The sequence below is a fragment of the Rhynchophorus ferrugineus genome, unplaced genomic scaffold, assembly GCF_030347505.1.
Source record: "Rhynchophorus ferrugineus isolate W39M unplaced genomic scaffold, kcgeb_rfMv2 rfM5, whole genome shotgun sequence".
NCBI lineage: Eukaryota > Metazoa > Arthropoda > Insecta > Coleoptera > Curculionidae > Rhynchophorus > Rhynchophorus ferrugineus.
In genome coordinates this window covers 13,609,910-13,628,235 of record NW_027472584.1, presented here as the reverse complement: position 1 = coordinate 13,628,235, position 18,326 = coordinate 13,609,910, and the positions used below count along the sequence as shown (strand labels likewise).

The following is an 18,326-nucleotide window of genomic DNA, read 5'->3' as shown; positions in this document are numbered from 1 at the left end:
ATCACAGCCAAACAAACATCGTCCTTTCGACACGCTATCACCACACTGCTGTTGTAGAAAATTTGCAGAAAATGATAAAAAATATTTTGATTAATATATATTTTACCAATTCCTATCAGTAAATGCCATTTTAAAGGGAAAAAATAATCAGAATATATTCAAACACCTAATAGAAGCCTATTTAAACCACTATTCTTCGAATGTATATTGATGGTCACCCAATCAGTCATTCACTAATGGTTATCGCAAATTGAACTCCCTCTACAAAATTATTTGTGTAAACAACACTAAAATTTTGAAGCCTTACAGCAGAAGCGACAACAGAATTAAAAACTATAAAAAGTTTGATTATTGGAAACTTCAGACCACAAGTACTTGATAATTTTACTGTCACTAACTGCACCAATAATGTTTTTATAAGATAATGAATATTATTTAATTTCTTAATAAAAAATACTTTATTTAAATTAAAAATTACTTTAATATTGAGGATAAAACATGTTTTAATTGAATAACATTTTATTCTAGTTAAAACGAGATAAAATGCTGTCTGATACATTCGAACATGTAACAGAATCAGCCTGCAAACGTCGTTCGGTTGTCAAATATCTGCAAAATTCTTCAAAACATTAGTGATAATAAGACGTTATAAACCGGTAAAGATTACTATGGTGCTTTGCTTGTTTTGATAAATTTCAAATCGCTGCTTAATACTTGTGATTTCTCTGGTTGAAAATGCCGATGCCAAATAAATAGTCAGTTAGAAACAGATTACCTCTCTAATAAAGAACTTCGAACAGGAGCGATATAATTGGGGCTCGTTCTTACCAGTAAAATGCGTTAGAGAGGTGAGTATTGATACTATTAAATATTAAGCTGGGGTTTTTGTTGGATATATTTATGTTGCAACTGCACTGAATATTAATACCGACACCTTCCAAAAAAAGAAAAATAATATTATTTTGGATTCACCGAAAAGAAAATGTCTACATACCTTGATGTTAGTTTTATTCAAGATTAAATTTAATAAATTTATAAAACCGGTGACTAGATGTTTTAACATAAACATAATTTAATACAATTATCTCAGAGGTAACTGTTAGTATGGAGAGTAGAATTCATAGAATTCTTAGGGATATGTGGGGATTCTTAGGGATTCTTAGGGATACCTCTTTGCGGGATATAAGTCATCACTTCAAACACTTTTAGAAAACATAGTATAAAGATAACCCACGAAGAGGTTTAATGCAACTTCCTGGCATTACTTTTAAAAGAATACAATTTTTAAAAGTATATAGTAAAATTAAGGAAGACTTGTGATTTCAATGTGTGTACAGGCCTAGGCATTTTAAAATGGAATATTATTCCACTTTTGGCAAGACGCTAATAAAAAGAGTGTAAAGGCAACGACAGTTGATGGAAAAAGGTAAAAATTAGAATAACATCTGATTAGGTTTTAGGAATCATAATATTTTTTAACAATTTATTGCAGATATATTCATTAGCCAATTCATGTTAGAAACATAAATTCAACAAGTGGTCGGTATGAAATATTTAATTCTGCTTTTTTGTAATTTACTTTTTTACTAATAGGCCTGAAAAAAAATATACAATAGCTCAGATGTCTAAACAATATGGCGACAAAGGGTAACGTCTTCCTCCCTATCACTACATATTCAATCATATTGAATTGTTATAGGATGTAGCAAATAATAACTACAATAGACATGCAGGTCGAGAAAAATACACAAGCAAGAACTCTTTGAATATGTGGAAAGGATTGTCTACAATAACTCCCTTCGGTTTGGATGTACTCTATCAGACATACAGAAAAATAAATTGACAAATGGTGGGAATAGTTTTTTGTTATTTTATTTATATTGGAATTTTGTTATATGTCAAAGCCAAAATGAGCTAAAACTCAAAGTTGCAGCGGCAACATCATAAATTTAGATGACGCGAGATCACTGTTTTATTGAACAAGCTATATCTTCGTTAGTTTAGAACGAAGGTTCCATGTGTTAACCTTAAGAAGCAAGGTTAAGTTAACAACGAGAAAAGAAATAACGAGAATGTAAGCCTTGTACTAAAAACACCTACAATAAGTTAGTAATCTGGAATAATATTTATAAGCTTAATTTGAAGGTTTGGGATACAAAATTTCAGATTAGAAGCATCAACAGATTTTATCACCTGGAAGTTTGCAAGTTTCTTTCCCAAGGGCTTCCGTACTCGGCAAAAGGTGATAAAAACAATTACAATATTTCCAAGATTATATTCGTCACTTTTATATATATTTATAAATAAATATATATTATATATTTTTATACGAAATAAATTTATAAATTAACGTCATACATAATAAAGTAATGTTGAAACATTATATCACTCGGTAACATGTTGGAACAAGCATGAAAATATATTTTTTTAACATAACCTCCTGTCATTTTCACCAAACATTGTTCATATTATTACTTGTTATCACAATATCAATGATCCTAAAATACATCCTTTATAATTTGATATTTCAAAGAAAGTTACCAACAACAACCAGTGATCCAACCCATTAAATTGTCGAATATCAGATAAATGTCATTACCGAATTATAAAATAAACCTTAAAGCAAATGATTTTATAAGGGTGGTCTTTATGAAAACGTCAATGATCTTCCATTACAAACTCCCACAACATATATTCTTTTGTGTGTGTTTTTAAAAAGGTTTCATATAAATATATAAACACGCATCATTTGAGACCTTTGGTTATCGATTTCTCCAAACAGAAAGCATATACCTTAGAAAAATACGAAGATATATCATACCGCAATGTACGAATACAAAAGAAATCGTATTTTGACATCAAGATAAAAAAACAATACGGAACGTAAGATCGCATACTCAACTGGCAAATAGAAACCGTAAAAAACAAAAACAATAAGACAAAAATGATCCATATTTAAGTATTATTTATAATTTTCATATTTTATTCATTTCAGTAAAATATTAATTACTGGCTAAATAAAATAAATGAATTTAGTATTTTTTGAATGATTCTGACAATGTTTAGAAGAATTATTGTAGTCATACATATTTCGAACCATTTTTACATTTTTTAATTAAAAATCACATGGCACATATTATTACAACTAATTATTCGCTCTAACAACTAATATTTCTTTAATGTTGTTCTTCAAGTTCTGAGTTAAATTTTGAGATCCAAACACAATTAACCTTTAAGCATTCAATCAATTCAATTCTGTTCAATCCCACTGAAGTACGCCACATAAATGTAAAACTGGCACTTTTTTCACACATAATTTGACTATACTTGTTCAAAGTGTCTATTCAACCTCCGAATACCAATAGTAATAAACACCACTGTTGAGTAATTTTAGTACATTTTATGATGTTTTTATATATAGGAAAATGTATTGGCTAATTGGAAGAAAATCGCAATTATCAGTACATAATAAATTGATATTATATAAGCAAATACTGAAACCTATATGAACATACGGAGTTCAATTATGGGGATGTTATGCAAAGGGTAACATAAATAAAATAAAGAAATTTCATAACAAAGTCCTGAGAGGTATTGTGGGAGCACCCAAATATTATAGGACTGATTACCTACATCGAGACCTTCAGATACCCACAGTCAGTCAAGAAATTAAGCGAATTGCGAGGGGCATGAGGAAAGACTCCATTCTCTTGGGAATATTGAAATATTGCAGCTTTTGGATACCACCAGAAGAGTACACAGATTCAAAAGAATCAAACCATCTGATCTGGTGTAGCGTTGTGTAGTGAGGTGCATACAATAAAAAATACAGCAGTGAGATGTATAAACATTATTTCACCAAAGACTGAGATAGGGCCGATGAGTCCTCCTAGTTATATACCTAGATTTAAGTTATCATAAAGACAAATTGACGGAAACGACTAGTAACAATGTAATAATTAAATAATAATAAAAAAATACGTTTTTATACTCACGCAATCTCACTTGCTGATTGTAGATACCCTAGGTCTTTGTATTCATTTCTAATTTTGATTGTTTTGACAAGTTTCTTATCATATCATTGGTTCTGGTATTGGTTTGATAATTTTGATTTCTTTGTCCAACCCCATAGTTGTATGGTATAGGCCCAAACTGGCTTCAAAATTTATTTATATCATAAAAATTTATTGTGAAGTGATAATTGGGACTGTCGTCCAATAAGTTTACAAGCACCACAATTTCTGAGCCCCATTCAAAGTCCTGCTCATTTGGCAGAATGATCCTAAAGTGATGCTCTATTTACCATTAATTATGAATTACTTTTGAAGATTCTTTTAAAAATGTGATAACATAAAAATATGATTAAAGAGAATTCCAGAGAAAGCAAAAAAGGTGAAAAAGGCTTCAGTACAGTTGATAAAAAGAACACCTTAGCCAATCAAAGACTTTCAAAGATACGGACATAGAAGCACGATTTGATTAAAATTTATTTCAAACCCTATCAAAAACTTGCTGCATCTTTAACCATTGACTGCACCACTATAAAGCCTTGAGATAACAATGTGAGAAAGTCAGCTTAAATATAATAATTAATGTTTAAAATTGATTCTTTAACTCGCAATAACGAATAAAATAGACAGCCGAACATAAATATGACGCAAACTTCTAGACAGCTGATATTCGAAAAGGCAGTAAAATTGATTGACAGGTAACAGCACTGATAAAACAGAAATCAATAAACATTCCTTCTGTTTTATTCGTACAAAAAAATCTATTCATACAAAAAGAATGAAAACGATGACAGCATTATTAGCAGGATTCTTCTTCAGTACTCATGTATAACTTATACAACATTCGAACCATTCTAAATAAAAATGAAAAATATCAAACATAAACCATCGCTAAAACAGAAAAAAAAGTACGAATTCCAAAGCATCAATTTTTAAAACGCGAAAGAAAGTAAAATTTCCCAGTCGATTTCGCCCACAGATTTGCCAACAGTTCACAGAATTTAGCAAAAGCGTGGAAAACTTTTCCTTTTCTTCTTGTTTAAGATAAAAGTCTAGACAACTAAAAGAAGTTTTTTTTATATCCTTTAGAAACAACCCCATACTTATCAAATAAAGTGGAAATAGTAGTAGCAAATATTGTGACCGCGTTATTTTTTTACCTGAATATCTAGCGAAATATAAAATGTTAAGATATATAGGTTAGGTCAAGTTTATGTCAATATTTTATCATCATACATATTATACTAGGTTCTCGAATGTATTCTGATCATTTTTTCAATTCGTGTGGTAACCATTTTCACTTTTTTTGAATCTTTCCTAAGACACGTAAACTATTCATCAACTCCTAAGCTGTCAGAAAGTTCCTTGACAGTTTGAGATAGGTTTTTGTCCAATACGGTTTGCAATTCATCGTCTCCAATCACAATTTTCCAATCACCTGCATTTTTGTCACATCACCACTTTTAAATAAATAATTTAAAATTTACAATTGGGATATGTCGGAGCAGCATCACCAAAAACTTCCAAAAGTGCCTAATGGGCTTGAGCAGCAGATTTCTTCAAATGGAAGAACCAGATTAAAAGAATATCGAATATACAATTTTAAGTGTTCCATGATTAGCGTCTATATACACTGAATAAATCACTCAACAGTAATATTAAATAAAAAACTGTTATTATATGTAGAGAAATGTCAAAATCGACGCACATTTGTTTACATTTATACATAATATTTTTAACAATAGATATCGCTAATCAAAATACACGCAAATACAATAATTTTTACCATTTCAGTTTAACTCTAATAAATATGTAGCTGGAAATCATCGACTGCCGCTAGAAACGTATGATCAACAATGTGGTATGTGAATATGATAGTTGAAAACCATCGTTAAAATATAGTTGACGAAAAACAGATCCTGGTCAACCGAAAATCATCAAACTCTCATGAAATTTTGCTGCCGATTGCAACTGATGTATTTAAAACAAGCATTAAAGAAAAACTATTATAATACAAACAGAAATGCCAAATCAAATGACATGACAACGCTATCTTATCATATATTAACATCATTGTGTTATTAAGCGCTAATCATAGACACTTTTTCAGAGACTTTTCAGATTTTAACATACTTTGAGTGTAGTTAAAAAAATATTTCTTATGAATTTATAACGATATGTGATAAGTGGAGATATTACTCCACTTTTATAATTCAATAACCTTGGCTTTACAATTTTATACAAACATTTTTAATATGACGGCAAATATTTAATCAAAACCCTGAAATATCCCAAATATGCCGAAAAATAAAACAATCATAATATTAACATTTTTCATTATTTTCCCTTTATAATATTTAAGAACGTTTCGCACAAATAATAAAGAGAGGTAAAATAATATTTTAATAAATTCGTATTCCACACTTTTCAATATTTATCAAAATGAAATAACATATTATTATAAAACCATTTTATTTCGGATATTTCAAACAATCCAAAAACAAAAGCCAAAACTTTTAACCATCAAAAACATTGCTTTTAAATTTCCATCTATCACCAACGATATTTTTAGCAAGGAATCGAAAGCAAATATTTAACCAAGAGAGTGCCTTAAATACCTTAAATATACAAAAAAACAACCATAATCCGAAACAGATTGAATTTTTAATTCTTTGAAACAACTTGTAAGGATATAAAGTATTTGGCAGAACAAAATAACATTTTAATATATTCCAACATGATTTTAATATAGAAATTGAACAAAAACAAAACAATGCTTAACACTTGTTTCAACTGTGATTAAAATATTACAAGGCGGCTAAAATAGGAGACTTGCACTCCACATCATTCTTAACTTTACCTCATACTAATTCTACATCAGACAGTAAAGATAAAACAATATGAAATATTACAGGATATTAACTTGAGTGGGTCAGTGAGTGATTGAAGTGTATCAAATATTTATAGATATTACTGATTATTAGAATAGCAGACGAAGAGTCGTAGTTCGCTAAAGCTTGAACAAGGCTAGTAGGGGACAAAACATTATCTATAAAATGATAAGACTACAATATAATAGCATAACCGAGTCCAAAGGAGGTTCAGTCACCTCAACATTTAAACAACAAAAATATACCGCAAAACATAACAGTGTCAAGCCACGTAAAATCGACACTTCTTTGAACAAATTTTGATTTTGATAAAACGTGTATGCTATAGAAAGAAAGTAAACACCAAAACCTAAAAAACTAACATAATCAAAATTTATATTATTACAAGAATATTACCATCTATTAAAATATTACCAATTATAACATCAAAGCCGTATAAAATCGGATGAATAAAAAAAAACTCAACAACCATTCCCTAAAATGTCACAAATATAATATAATGTGAATAATTAATAGATGAGATTAACATAAAAGAAAGAATATTTATATATCCTTTATTATTTTACCAACAAAAAAAAGAATTAATGTATTCCAAGCACGAGACGAAATTTCATTTCTGGGAATGGATTAAACCGGACACTTCCAGAAATTTAGAAATCTTACCCAGCTAAGAAAAAATTGACAGTAATGTACCAAACACCACATGCACTTCTCGAATATAACATATATAGAACATATAAACTAATTTTCAATTATATAAAAACAGACTTAAATCAAAAAACGTAACTATTCCAACAAATACAACAAGTAAAAATTCCGTCTATAATAACACAACGGATTTTATAACACATGTTTAAAATCAAAAAAACAAACAAATGACATTGTAAAGCCGGGTAAGTCCGGACGATGATGCTAATATAATAACATTCAAGGATGATACTAATATCAAACGCGTTAAGGTAGAAGTATCCATTTACTAAAAGTAAAAACGTCATAAAAATAAAAACGAATCTCTCCACTATTCAAAATTGTAAACTTCAAGTAAATATTTTGAAATAATGCGACAGAGACAAGCCGGATAAATCCGGATACGATTTAAGATAATCTCGTTCCAGCAATAAGCGGCAGTCTAAATCACAAAGCCGAGATCCGAATAATAGAACAGTAAGAAACAAGCAATGCCAGGAACAACGTCCATTTAATAAATGCAAAAATGCCAGAGTGCTTTGTCAAATACATTTAGAAAATATATGACAAATTCTCAACCAATTACGAAAAAGGTGCGTTCCTATCAAGGACAATGGAACACGAAACTGAAATTCGCGAAGAAAATATCCGGGAATCACGCAATCCGAGCAAGCCGCGTAACGCCGGATGCATTCCGACAAGCCTCATTTCTGTACTTGGTAAGATAGTATAATAAATAGTATTTGAGAACAGAAACAATTTTATTTCGGTGCAAGGTGTGTACTAAAAATGGACGCAACTAATGAAAGTTTAGAACATTTATAATTCACCTGTTTTATCCCCATCATCAAACTATATAAACCTCAGAAACCTCCTTTTCCAGGTCGTGTGAATCCAAAACGGTCATAAAATGACACTGAATCAAATCACTGACACTAGATGTCACCTTGCGTAATTGACACTACCGTAAAAATACCGCGCATAGAGTCCCCCATTTTTGGTCTTTTGCTCTTAAAAAAATGGGGGGCACAACATACTGTTCTACTGCCTGCTGCCCACTAACATCGGTTCCAAGTTCTATCCAGAATAATATCATACAACACGCTCAAAATATAAGTTTTATTTCAGTACTGGTATACAGGCGAGGCTTTTTGAGTATTTTTGACTTACACAGCAGCCGCTTTGCGTGAACAAATTTTTAATGTTAATTATAGACATAAACAAAACAGAAATATCCATCTATACATAGAACCACGTCGATCTTGAGCTGGTGGCCCAGCCGATACCACAGCAAATTTCAATAAATACTATCGCTATTTAAACCCAATAATTGTATCACCTTCTACTAGAACCGATGGAAGTATTAATGTGCGTAAATTATCTACATGAATACCACTCCCTATTTAATAACCCAATAATATATTTTTCGTCACTCCAGATCTCCAAAAATATAATTTTATTTCAAACAATACATTTACGAGTTTCTAATTTCGTAAATTAAAAAAAAACCTTTCATACGAGAACTCGTCCAAAACGTTTTTTCCTGCAATAATCACCTTTTAAAGATCAAATGTTATTTTGTACACGGTGATTCCAAAAACTCAAGAAGTAGTATAAAATAAGCACAATATTAAAATTTCTTCAAAATGAATAGATAATTGATTCTAGATGAATATAAACAGACTGTTTATTGACCTATATACTAATATAGATAACCAAAATTATCTACTATTCCAAAATAAAAATTCAAAAACATCTTTAACACAGCATACTTCATGTAATCATTAAAATCACAAGAATATATTTTTCATACGAGGGTAGGTCCAAAACAAAAGGAAAATTATAAAAAAAATTTGGGCTAATGCTAATTATTTTACTATTAAATATCGACATTGTACATTAACTCTAAGGTATTTAAAATAAACAGTTTTACTTTACTATGAGTCATTTTACTGAAGTGTAAATAATATATTACTTCTCAACTTAAATGATATCGTAGTACAAACAACAGACCATTTTTGAGAAATATCCACTTAAAAATACCGCGAAAATAATTCAGTAGTGTTGAAGACTTGAAGATGATTGATAAACCTACAATAGCATAACCGATAGGTCTCGATAGATGCCACATGAACAGTAGTTTGACTTTAATTTAGATAACTGAAACCGAGCGTAGTCTTCGATAACCACAAAAAAAAAAAACTATATCCCATGTCGATCTATCACGCATTAGTACGACATATCACATGTCGTACTAATGACAAATGATAGATAATTCTTCATAACATCATATTTAACTTCCTACCATAAGCAAAATACAACGTCAAAATTACTAATAATAAAGAGTAACTTTTATCTAATTAATGGAATGATCTATCAATGATGATCCTACCAATCGTAACTATTAAAGTTGATTTAAATTATCCAAAACAAAAATCAAGCCAGGTAAAACCGGATACACTTAATTTAAGATTTCAATTCTCATTAAATTAGCCACAAAACATAAACAATAATGAATCATTATTACTTAACAAGTCATTTATTATCAAAAGAAACATAGTTTTAAATTATATGTTTTTCATTTTTAAAGTAATTCATGATGCGAATAACAAAAATGTTATTACTTGAAGATATTAGGATCCTAAGGCATGATAATGTTAGCTCAAATTATGTAAAATATCCAACTAGATAACCAAGGTATGTAAAGCCGGATACAATTTAATATTCGTTTAAATATTTCACTCTAGTTTGAAAATTATAAATGTACAGAAATAAAGATTATTAAAACAACACATAGGTTGAAAAGTCCAGGACCTAACACATAGATAGTGCTAGTTATTGCATTCAGCCCTTTTTCAGTTAGTACTGACCTTCAAAAGAAAGCTGTTAAAATTTCATGATATTCTACTAATAAGTTTGTGAGTTATTGTGCTAAGAGTAACACTACTTTTGTTATTTTCAAAACAAAATATCAAAAACAATTTCGTGTTTTAATTTTAGACTGCTTATTGAACGGAAAAAATACCGTTCAAGCGAAGGAATGGCATGAAAAGTGTTATAGGGACTCCGTTCCATCAAAAACAATAATAGAACGTTGGTTTCCTGACTTCAAAAGTGGTCGATGCAAAACGCAATGGACATTCAAATAAGGTGAAAAAAGCCACAAAATCGTTTTGAATGATCGAAAAGTGAAGTTGCACGAGTAAGCTAATATCGTAAAGATATCAAAAGAACATAAGAAAGCTCTGTTCAAAGTGGGTGCCGCGTTTGCTTACTGTTGACCAAAAACAATAATGTATTGATTATTCTGAGCAGTGTTTGGCCATGTTTAAATGTAAAACATGGATTCATCACTTAACTCCGGAATCAAAACGATCGTCATCTGAGTCGACAGCAACTGGTGACAGGCCTATTTTGAAGCAAAAAATAAATCGTTCTACAAAAGTGGTACGGAAATGTTGAGCGGGCGTAGAATGATTGTGTGGCTTTTGATAGAGTTTACGTTAATGAATAAAGTCAATTTTGCACGCAAAAAATGCGTTTTCTTTGTTACGCTCAACCCATATGTTATATATCAGACCAAAATAAGATAAATTATAACACATTAAAATTGTTTTAGAAATAATTTACCACTAGGCGAAAATAATAATAATGTAATAATAATGTGTTATTACAAATTTACAAGTGTCGAAATACATGTTAATAATGTTTTAAATAATAAAAAATACAAACACATAACATAAACAACTCGGACAAAGACGGATACAGATGACACCTTGACATTTAATATGTAAATGTCATTTCCTCGCAAAGAACGAACAAAACATATTATTTACCTAAAAGCTAATTAATGTTATAGTTAATGAGATCGAATTAAAATAACGAAAATATTTCTTGTACTTGTGGATTTTTTGTCGCGGATCACCTCCAAAGAGGCAAAACAATGAACTCAGTTTATTGGCTTTCTCACATTTCAAAACATTGTTTCTTGAAGAACGAGTTTCATCAAACGAAAAGGTACTAGCTTCCCTGGGTACTAGATGGAAACCCATACATTGGAAGATCGTTGGAATAAGTATAATGAAGTTGAATTATACTGAAAAATTTAGTGATTACATATGTTTACGAACATGTCCTTTTAATTACTACCAAGTTATTCAAGAACCTAGTAGTAATTATAAAATTATAAAAAACAAAACTACAAATAAAATAATAACAATAAAAGGTGTGCCAATTTATGTTTAGATTAGTTTTAATCATCGTCTGACAAATTAGTAAATACAACAATTTTTATAATTATATAGTATTAATGAGTGTTAATAGCTCAATTGAAGTCAATTTGAAGTAAAAATTTATAAAGTAATAAAATCGACAAAAAACCTATAAAATAATAACGACAAAAGTATAGATAATATATAATAGTTAATGTTAAGAAAATATTAACAGATTAATATTATTACTCTATTAATTTATATAAATAAAAATAATGTCAAAAAGTAACACAATAAAAAAAACTCTCCCTAACTGACAACATAGTAGTTAAAGACAGCTTATAATCATTAAAATCTTAACTTAATAGAAATTAATGAATAAACAACAGAAAAAGCTTTTTGAATCTACGTCTATCATCCGTAAGGTCAAATGAAACGTTATCGACGCTTAACTAGGCTTTTGTCACCACCAGCAACCAAAAAAAAACCATAAAATGTTTAAGATGAAATCTCCAATTTCATTATCAGGACCCGTCTCTATCCGAAAATTGTTCATCTGAAATCTGTTCGATATAGTTCCCCTGTGAAGAATCCCCTTCAACGGAGGCACCTTCAGGAAAATACAAAAAAAAAATAAGGAAAGAAAGAAAGGGAAAGATAAGAGAGCGAGAGAGGATGAGCGAGAGTTACGGAGGCATCGCCCACCTCGTCGAGCTACTGAATGATTTTCATGGAGGCGTTTGACACGTGTTCCCCCACGTGGCCTTCGTTTCGGCGGGGTGTGGGGCGACGGGGGAGACGGTGGTGGTGGAGGAGGTCCAGGCCCACCAGCCCCGCTATTGCCCTTCGCAGTGCGTCACCAGCTCTGTGCCACAGCTGCTATCGATTCGATCGTTGCGTACAACATAATACCGAACAGAGGCGTCGGCTTTGATGGGGCCACCAATATAGATAGATAGGCATCATCTAACGAATCTAATTAATCTTTAAAAATTAGATCCTATTAAATCACTTTTTTTCTCCTTTCAGAAATAATATCAATAATGCTATAATATAAGTATGAGATTAAATTTATTATTGTGTAATCATGCCAATCATTTTAATTTGTTTAAATATTCTTTATAAACACATAAAATGTTATGCAAAATCTACAAACATTTTATATAATTAATTTGCATATGTCTGATATATGGCATATTATCAAATAAACTACTAAAAAACAATTATAAAAATGATATCACAAAACAAAAATATTTAAAGAAAGAAAAAAAAGAATACAACAGAAACTTTAAGTAATATAAAAGAAGCTAAACATGATTATGTTGTAATATCCGATTTGTCTTATCATATTCAAAGATTCTTAAAGGTAAAATACCTTTTAAATTAATCTAAAAAAATTCTTAATATATTTGAATATACAAGAATAGCTAACACTTAATCAAGAATAATAAATAATTTTAATTATAATTGATTTTGATCCCATGTCAATTTACCACAATTTTTATAATATAATTTAATTTGCAAATTAAAAGGCACGAAGTGATACGTCACTGAACATTCTCCTTAACAACATGTAGGCGATTTTTGTCGATTCTCGGCTCATTTCACATAAAAATGGTATTTTGTCTCCTTTGAACTTCGTCACAGTAATGAACTGAATGAGAAATTATCAAATAGTTGAAATCTCTTACGTTATTAAGACCAATCTCATTTTCCCATTACTACCCACCGTGTTAACACAAAAATTTCTATTTTAGCGTAAACTAGTTTGTAAAAATTAAACTAAGACTGTTAAATAAAATATTAAATTTTATTTAGGAAAATAAATTTCAACAAAGTTAAAAAACAACCTATTAGAGTACAATTTTTCTTACCTTAAAGAAGCGAAGAAAAAACCTTTTAATAAATTTTAATATTATTTTATTAGTTACCTGAATTTAATATTTCATACTCCAATTTTTCATTTCAACATAATATAAGTTTAATTGCAAAAAATGAAGAACACATTTTTATTGCGATAGCTTTTTTTTACAATTAAATTTCTTTAGTTTAACTAGAAACTGTATTTGCTTTTTATTCAAACATTCAATTCAAACACCTTATTCAAATTATTTGATTAATTACATTAATTGTATAATTATTTAGAGATTTATATTTTTTTAAATAAATTTTCTTATTTATTTAAGAACTTTTTTAAATATATTACTCCTCTTACGAACTGGGGTTTATTTAGAGAACCTCGGCATTAAACCCACCTACTGGCCAGTGATCAACTTAGAGGCCCAGAAAAAATCCGATCTTATCCGGCTTGGTTACTGGCGTGACTGGGATAGTTATTCCTTGTCGGATTTTCCACTGTTGCCTATAAAGACATTTACAATTACAATCACAAACTTAACGTACATTCATGCCCTGTGGGATTCGAACCCGCGACTATCGCAGTAGTAAGGCTGCTGAAATAATCGCGGGTTCAAAACCCGCATGTATGTAAATTAATGTTTATGGTTATTTGTAATTGAGACTGTCCATAGACAAGTAATAAGTAAAATAGTAATAAGTAAAGTAGTAATAATAAAATAAGTAAAACTGTAAATCTTTTAATGGACTGTATATTAATCACTCGCCTGTCGGTATGTTTAAAAAGGTGGACGGAGAGGAGCTTATATTAAGCAGAGAATTCAACCACTAAAAAATTCATGAGGTTCACATGATAAAAACGATCAAATCCAAACCAATAATCATTCCAATTGCATTTTAACATCCTTAGTTGATAACCTATTGAGTACTTGTTCGATTCCAATGCTCACAGTTTCAGCAATCTCGCCAATCACTTAAGATGGTTGTATATATTGACTTATATAGATGATTAAAAAAGTACAGAGAGCAGAGTCAATGTATTTTCGACTACTGTCCAATTGGTTAACTAAACAATTATTCTTGAGTGTTCCTTTTATCAATTAGGATTTATCTAAACTACTGCTTACACGTGAGCTCCGAACTACGGTCTTCGACATTAAATGATTGGCGAGTAACCGACTTAGATCTTACCAAGCCTAGTTGCTACCGTGACCAGTATGATTTTCAAGATTTTTCACCCTTGCTTTATGACAATCACAATTATAAACAATCACAATTATAAACAATCACAAGTATAAATTTGCAACCATTCCCCGACAGGGTTCGATAGATAAATATAATAAAATCTTATTTTTTAGATAGTTTTCGAATAAAAAGCAACCAGACCCAGACCAATTTCACTATCAAAACAAAGAAATAATCAAATATACCTCTTATTTGTAAATATCTTGAAATGATATTTTCAAATACTAAAAGTGTTTATTGAAAATATTATTTTTAATAGAGAGTAGTTGTTTTTATAATCAATGTTTCTAAATAAACACAATGTTGAATTTGTTATTAAAAACAGGATTTAGAGTTTAGTGAAATATAAACATTAAAACTATTTAACACTTATACTTTTTTAAAATATTTCTGGGGATATAGTTTTAATGTTTATAATATTTTGTTAATATATAAAATTGTCAATTTTATTAAAAGCCGGTTTGGTTGGCGTAGTAGTAAAGGCGAGAGGACGGTCCCCCTACTATTGCGATAGTCGCGGGTTCGAATCCTAAATAGCCGTAAATTTATGTTTGTGATTGTTTAATATTTGTGATTGTCCTAGGCAAGAGAGAGCAAAATCCGACAAGGAAAATGATCCCAGTCACGCCAGCAACCAGGCTGGGTAAGACCGGATGTCTTCTGGGATGATTTCTACGTTGGTCACTCGCCAGTCGATAGGCTTAATGTTGAGGACCATCGTGCGGAGCCCACGTTACACTATTTGTCCAGTCCAGATAAACCCTCGTTGGTAAAAGGAAAGTTTAAAATATATACATAAAAAAATTATTAAAGAATAATATAGACCAATATAAAATCTATTGAACTTCAGATTAGAAGACCTGGTTTAGAGAAAACAAAAATCACGACTCATACAAATCAAAACACTAATGTAAAAATCAACTAAAGTACAAAATTGTTACATCTCCAAATTTAGCGGCCTCTGGCTTATTACTCTACTCAATAGTTTTCATTTTACTACGGAAGGAATGATTGTTTTCTTCCAAAATTATTACGTTTTAAATTGTTACAGATTCTTCATATTTCATTAGTGGTTTATTCTGATGATATTTCCTGCACCAAGAGCTTTTTAAGAGCTTTTTGTATTCGATAAATGATTTACTTTTATCTCTATGTCTGATTGAAGTGTTTTATAAAAAATTATATTTTATGCCCTTGGTATATCGCGTTAGACAAAAAGCAGAGCAAAATAGACTCAAAATATTAAAGAACTATATTATATTAGTTAATTTGAAAATACTCTCAACTTGACCAAAAATAAAATAGACCAGTCATTTATAAAAGATATTTGAACTTATGGGATGCAAATATAGGGTTGCACTTAAACATCCAACCGAGTAGTAATCCAACGCTACCAAAACAAAGTTGTTCGATTAATTAATAATGCTATTAAAATGTAATCAATGAAGAACTGATCTAGGACGTCGAAATCAAATGGATCTATGAAGTTATCCACAATATTGCCTTAAAACGTGACATAAGGTTACTAAATCACAGCAACGTGGAAGCAATACAGCTGGACTGGACTGAACTGGACGGAAAACGCCCAGGAAATCAAAAAATTGAACTAAACCAAACCACATGAATTTGTATAATGTATAAATGTCACTTAACTTAATTTAAAAATCTCTTAGTGACCTAGACTAAATAGTCGATGTTGCCTACTCTTTTCAATAACCAATAAAGGGTTAATCATACAGGTCTGCAAAAAAATTCTAACAGATTTTTAGCTTTTGTGACGTAATCTTTATGTTTCTGGGCGTGCTGGATCCGAACATGATTTTCTTTTTGACATAGAACCATACGATTTTTGACAAATTAGTAACTATATTCAACGAGTTATTACATTAAAATAAAAGATAATAGAAATATGATTTTATTTACAAATAATTAGCGATACATATTTTTTATTTAATGTACGTTCACTAGCATGCCCTAAAAACTTTTCTTTTTCCCTATGAGGCTCCTCTTCTTCGCTTGTCGCAAGAATTTAGAAAGCTCTCTGAAAAGTTCAACAGTAGTATGATATCACAAAAATTTTCTTTGGAAGCTTTTCCCCATTTCTTTAATATACCGGTGAAGTCTATAAAGTGTAAAGTGTATGAAAAAAATGTAATTTTAGACTCACTAGGCAACCTAAAGCATGAAATGCTTTTAGCATTCTTTTGACTATCTGTTTATAGTTATAATAACTACTGGATCTTTATGATTGTCTAAAAATCTATGGCTTCATTCACATTTTCTTTTGAGACGTCTGAATACTGTGAAACTTTGAAAGTATACACTTCACATATCCGTCTTTAGGAAGTGATTTTACAAATTGCTCAATCTCAACTTTATGTGCAACGGTGGTAAAAGAATTTTATGTGGAGATACCAGTGTTCCTTAGAGGACGTTCTTTTCACCAAATTTAAGTTCCCTCGGAGACCAACTTCTTTTGGTACAGTAACTTGCACACTTTCTGCTATAGCATAGACCCAAATAACAAGGTATAATTTGGCAAACCCAACTTGTCCGAGCAACATGCACAAAATGTTAAAATCGGAACACACCCACCAACCATGGTCTTCATATTTTAATGAACCTGCAGGAATGGAAGCATAAAAACCGCCGTTGAAAAAAAAGAAGCCACTGTGCTGTATTGTATTGGATCTTAAAAGCATCCATTAAAAATCCTGACAACAACGTTACAACGTTTCCATATTATTTTCGTTTTCAGAAAGAAATACATTTAGCAAATAAAGCCATTTCAAAATTTAAAATGTATATGCTTGAAAATGGTATAACTATTCCGGGCATTTTAAAAAGAGAATCTCATCTCTAAAAAGATATAACTCTACCAAACAACCAAACAACGAAACAACGATCTAAAAGTATAAAATAGTAAAGTAAAGTAGTATCAGTACAAAAATATAATATAAACCAACTCTATAGATAACCAATATAAAAATGTTCTCTGCATGGCCATAATAGCCTACATATCATCGCAGACTAAAACTACCATCAAAAAAAACATACTGATTTTATTTTCCCCCTAAAGACATTATATTTGAACAGCTACACTTGCAATGATATTGCAAACGAAACCATATGAAACATACATATCAACTCCAACAAAAACCTGAAGAAAATTAGCAAAAAAGACTAGTAAAAAAAATTAAAAAACTGAAGCCGTTTGAATTAGTTACTTTTTTAAATTTCAATTATCAAAATAGATTGGTTAAAAATTAGAGACTAATAAAATATATACTACTTAATAAAATTGTATATTATTCATAAATAAAACAAATTTTCTATCGCGCAGAATATTCTAACACATAAGCTAGTTAAAGACGCTCGATACAAAGAGATCGATTTACATCGATGAAATACTTCACCAGCAAGAA

At 30.2% G+C, this 18,326-nt stretch overlaps 1 protein-coding gene across 22 annotated transcripts in view; it reads right to left on the bottom strand.

Annotated features, from left to right (window-relative positions):
* The window catches only part of Mef2 (Myocyte enhancer factor 2), a 140,958-nt gene that overhangs the window by 104,735 nt on the left and 17,897 nt on the right, over positions 1–18,326 (bottom strand). For 5 of the 22 annotated variants that reach the window (XM_076405213.1, XM_076405202.1, XM_076405218.1 and 2 more), the window contains exon 1: positions 8,419–8,720. The exons of 15 other annotated variants lie outside the window; for them this stretch is intronic. The gene's annotated coding sequence lies outside the window, so the exon portion shown is untranslated. Of the gene's footprint in view, positions 1–8,418; positions 8,775–18,326 lie in introns of those variants that run through there. 2 more of the 22 variants (XM_076405224.1, XM_076405215.1) reach the window with 2 other exon arrangements.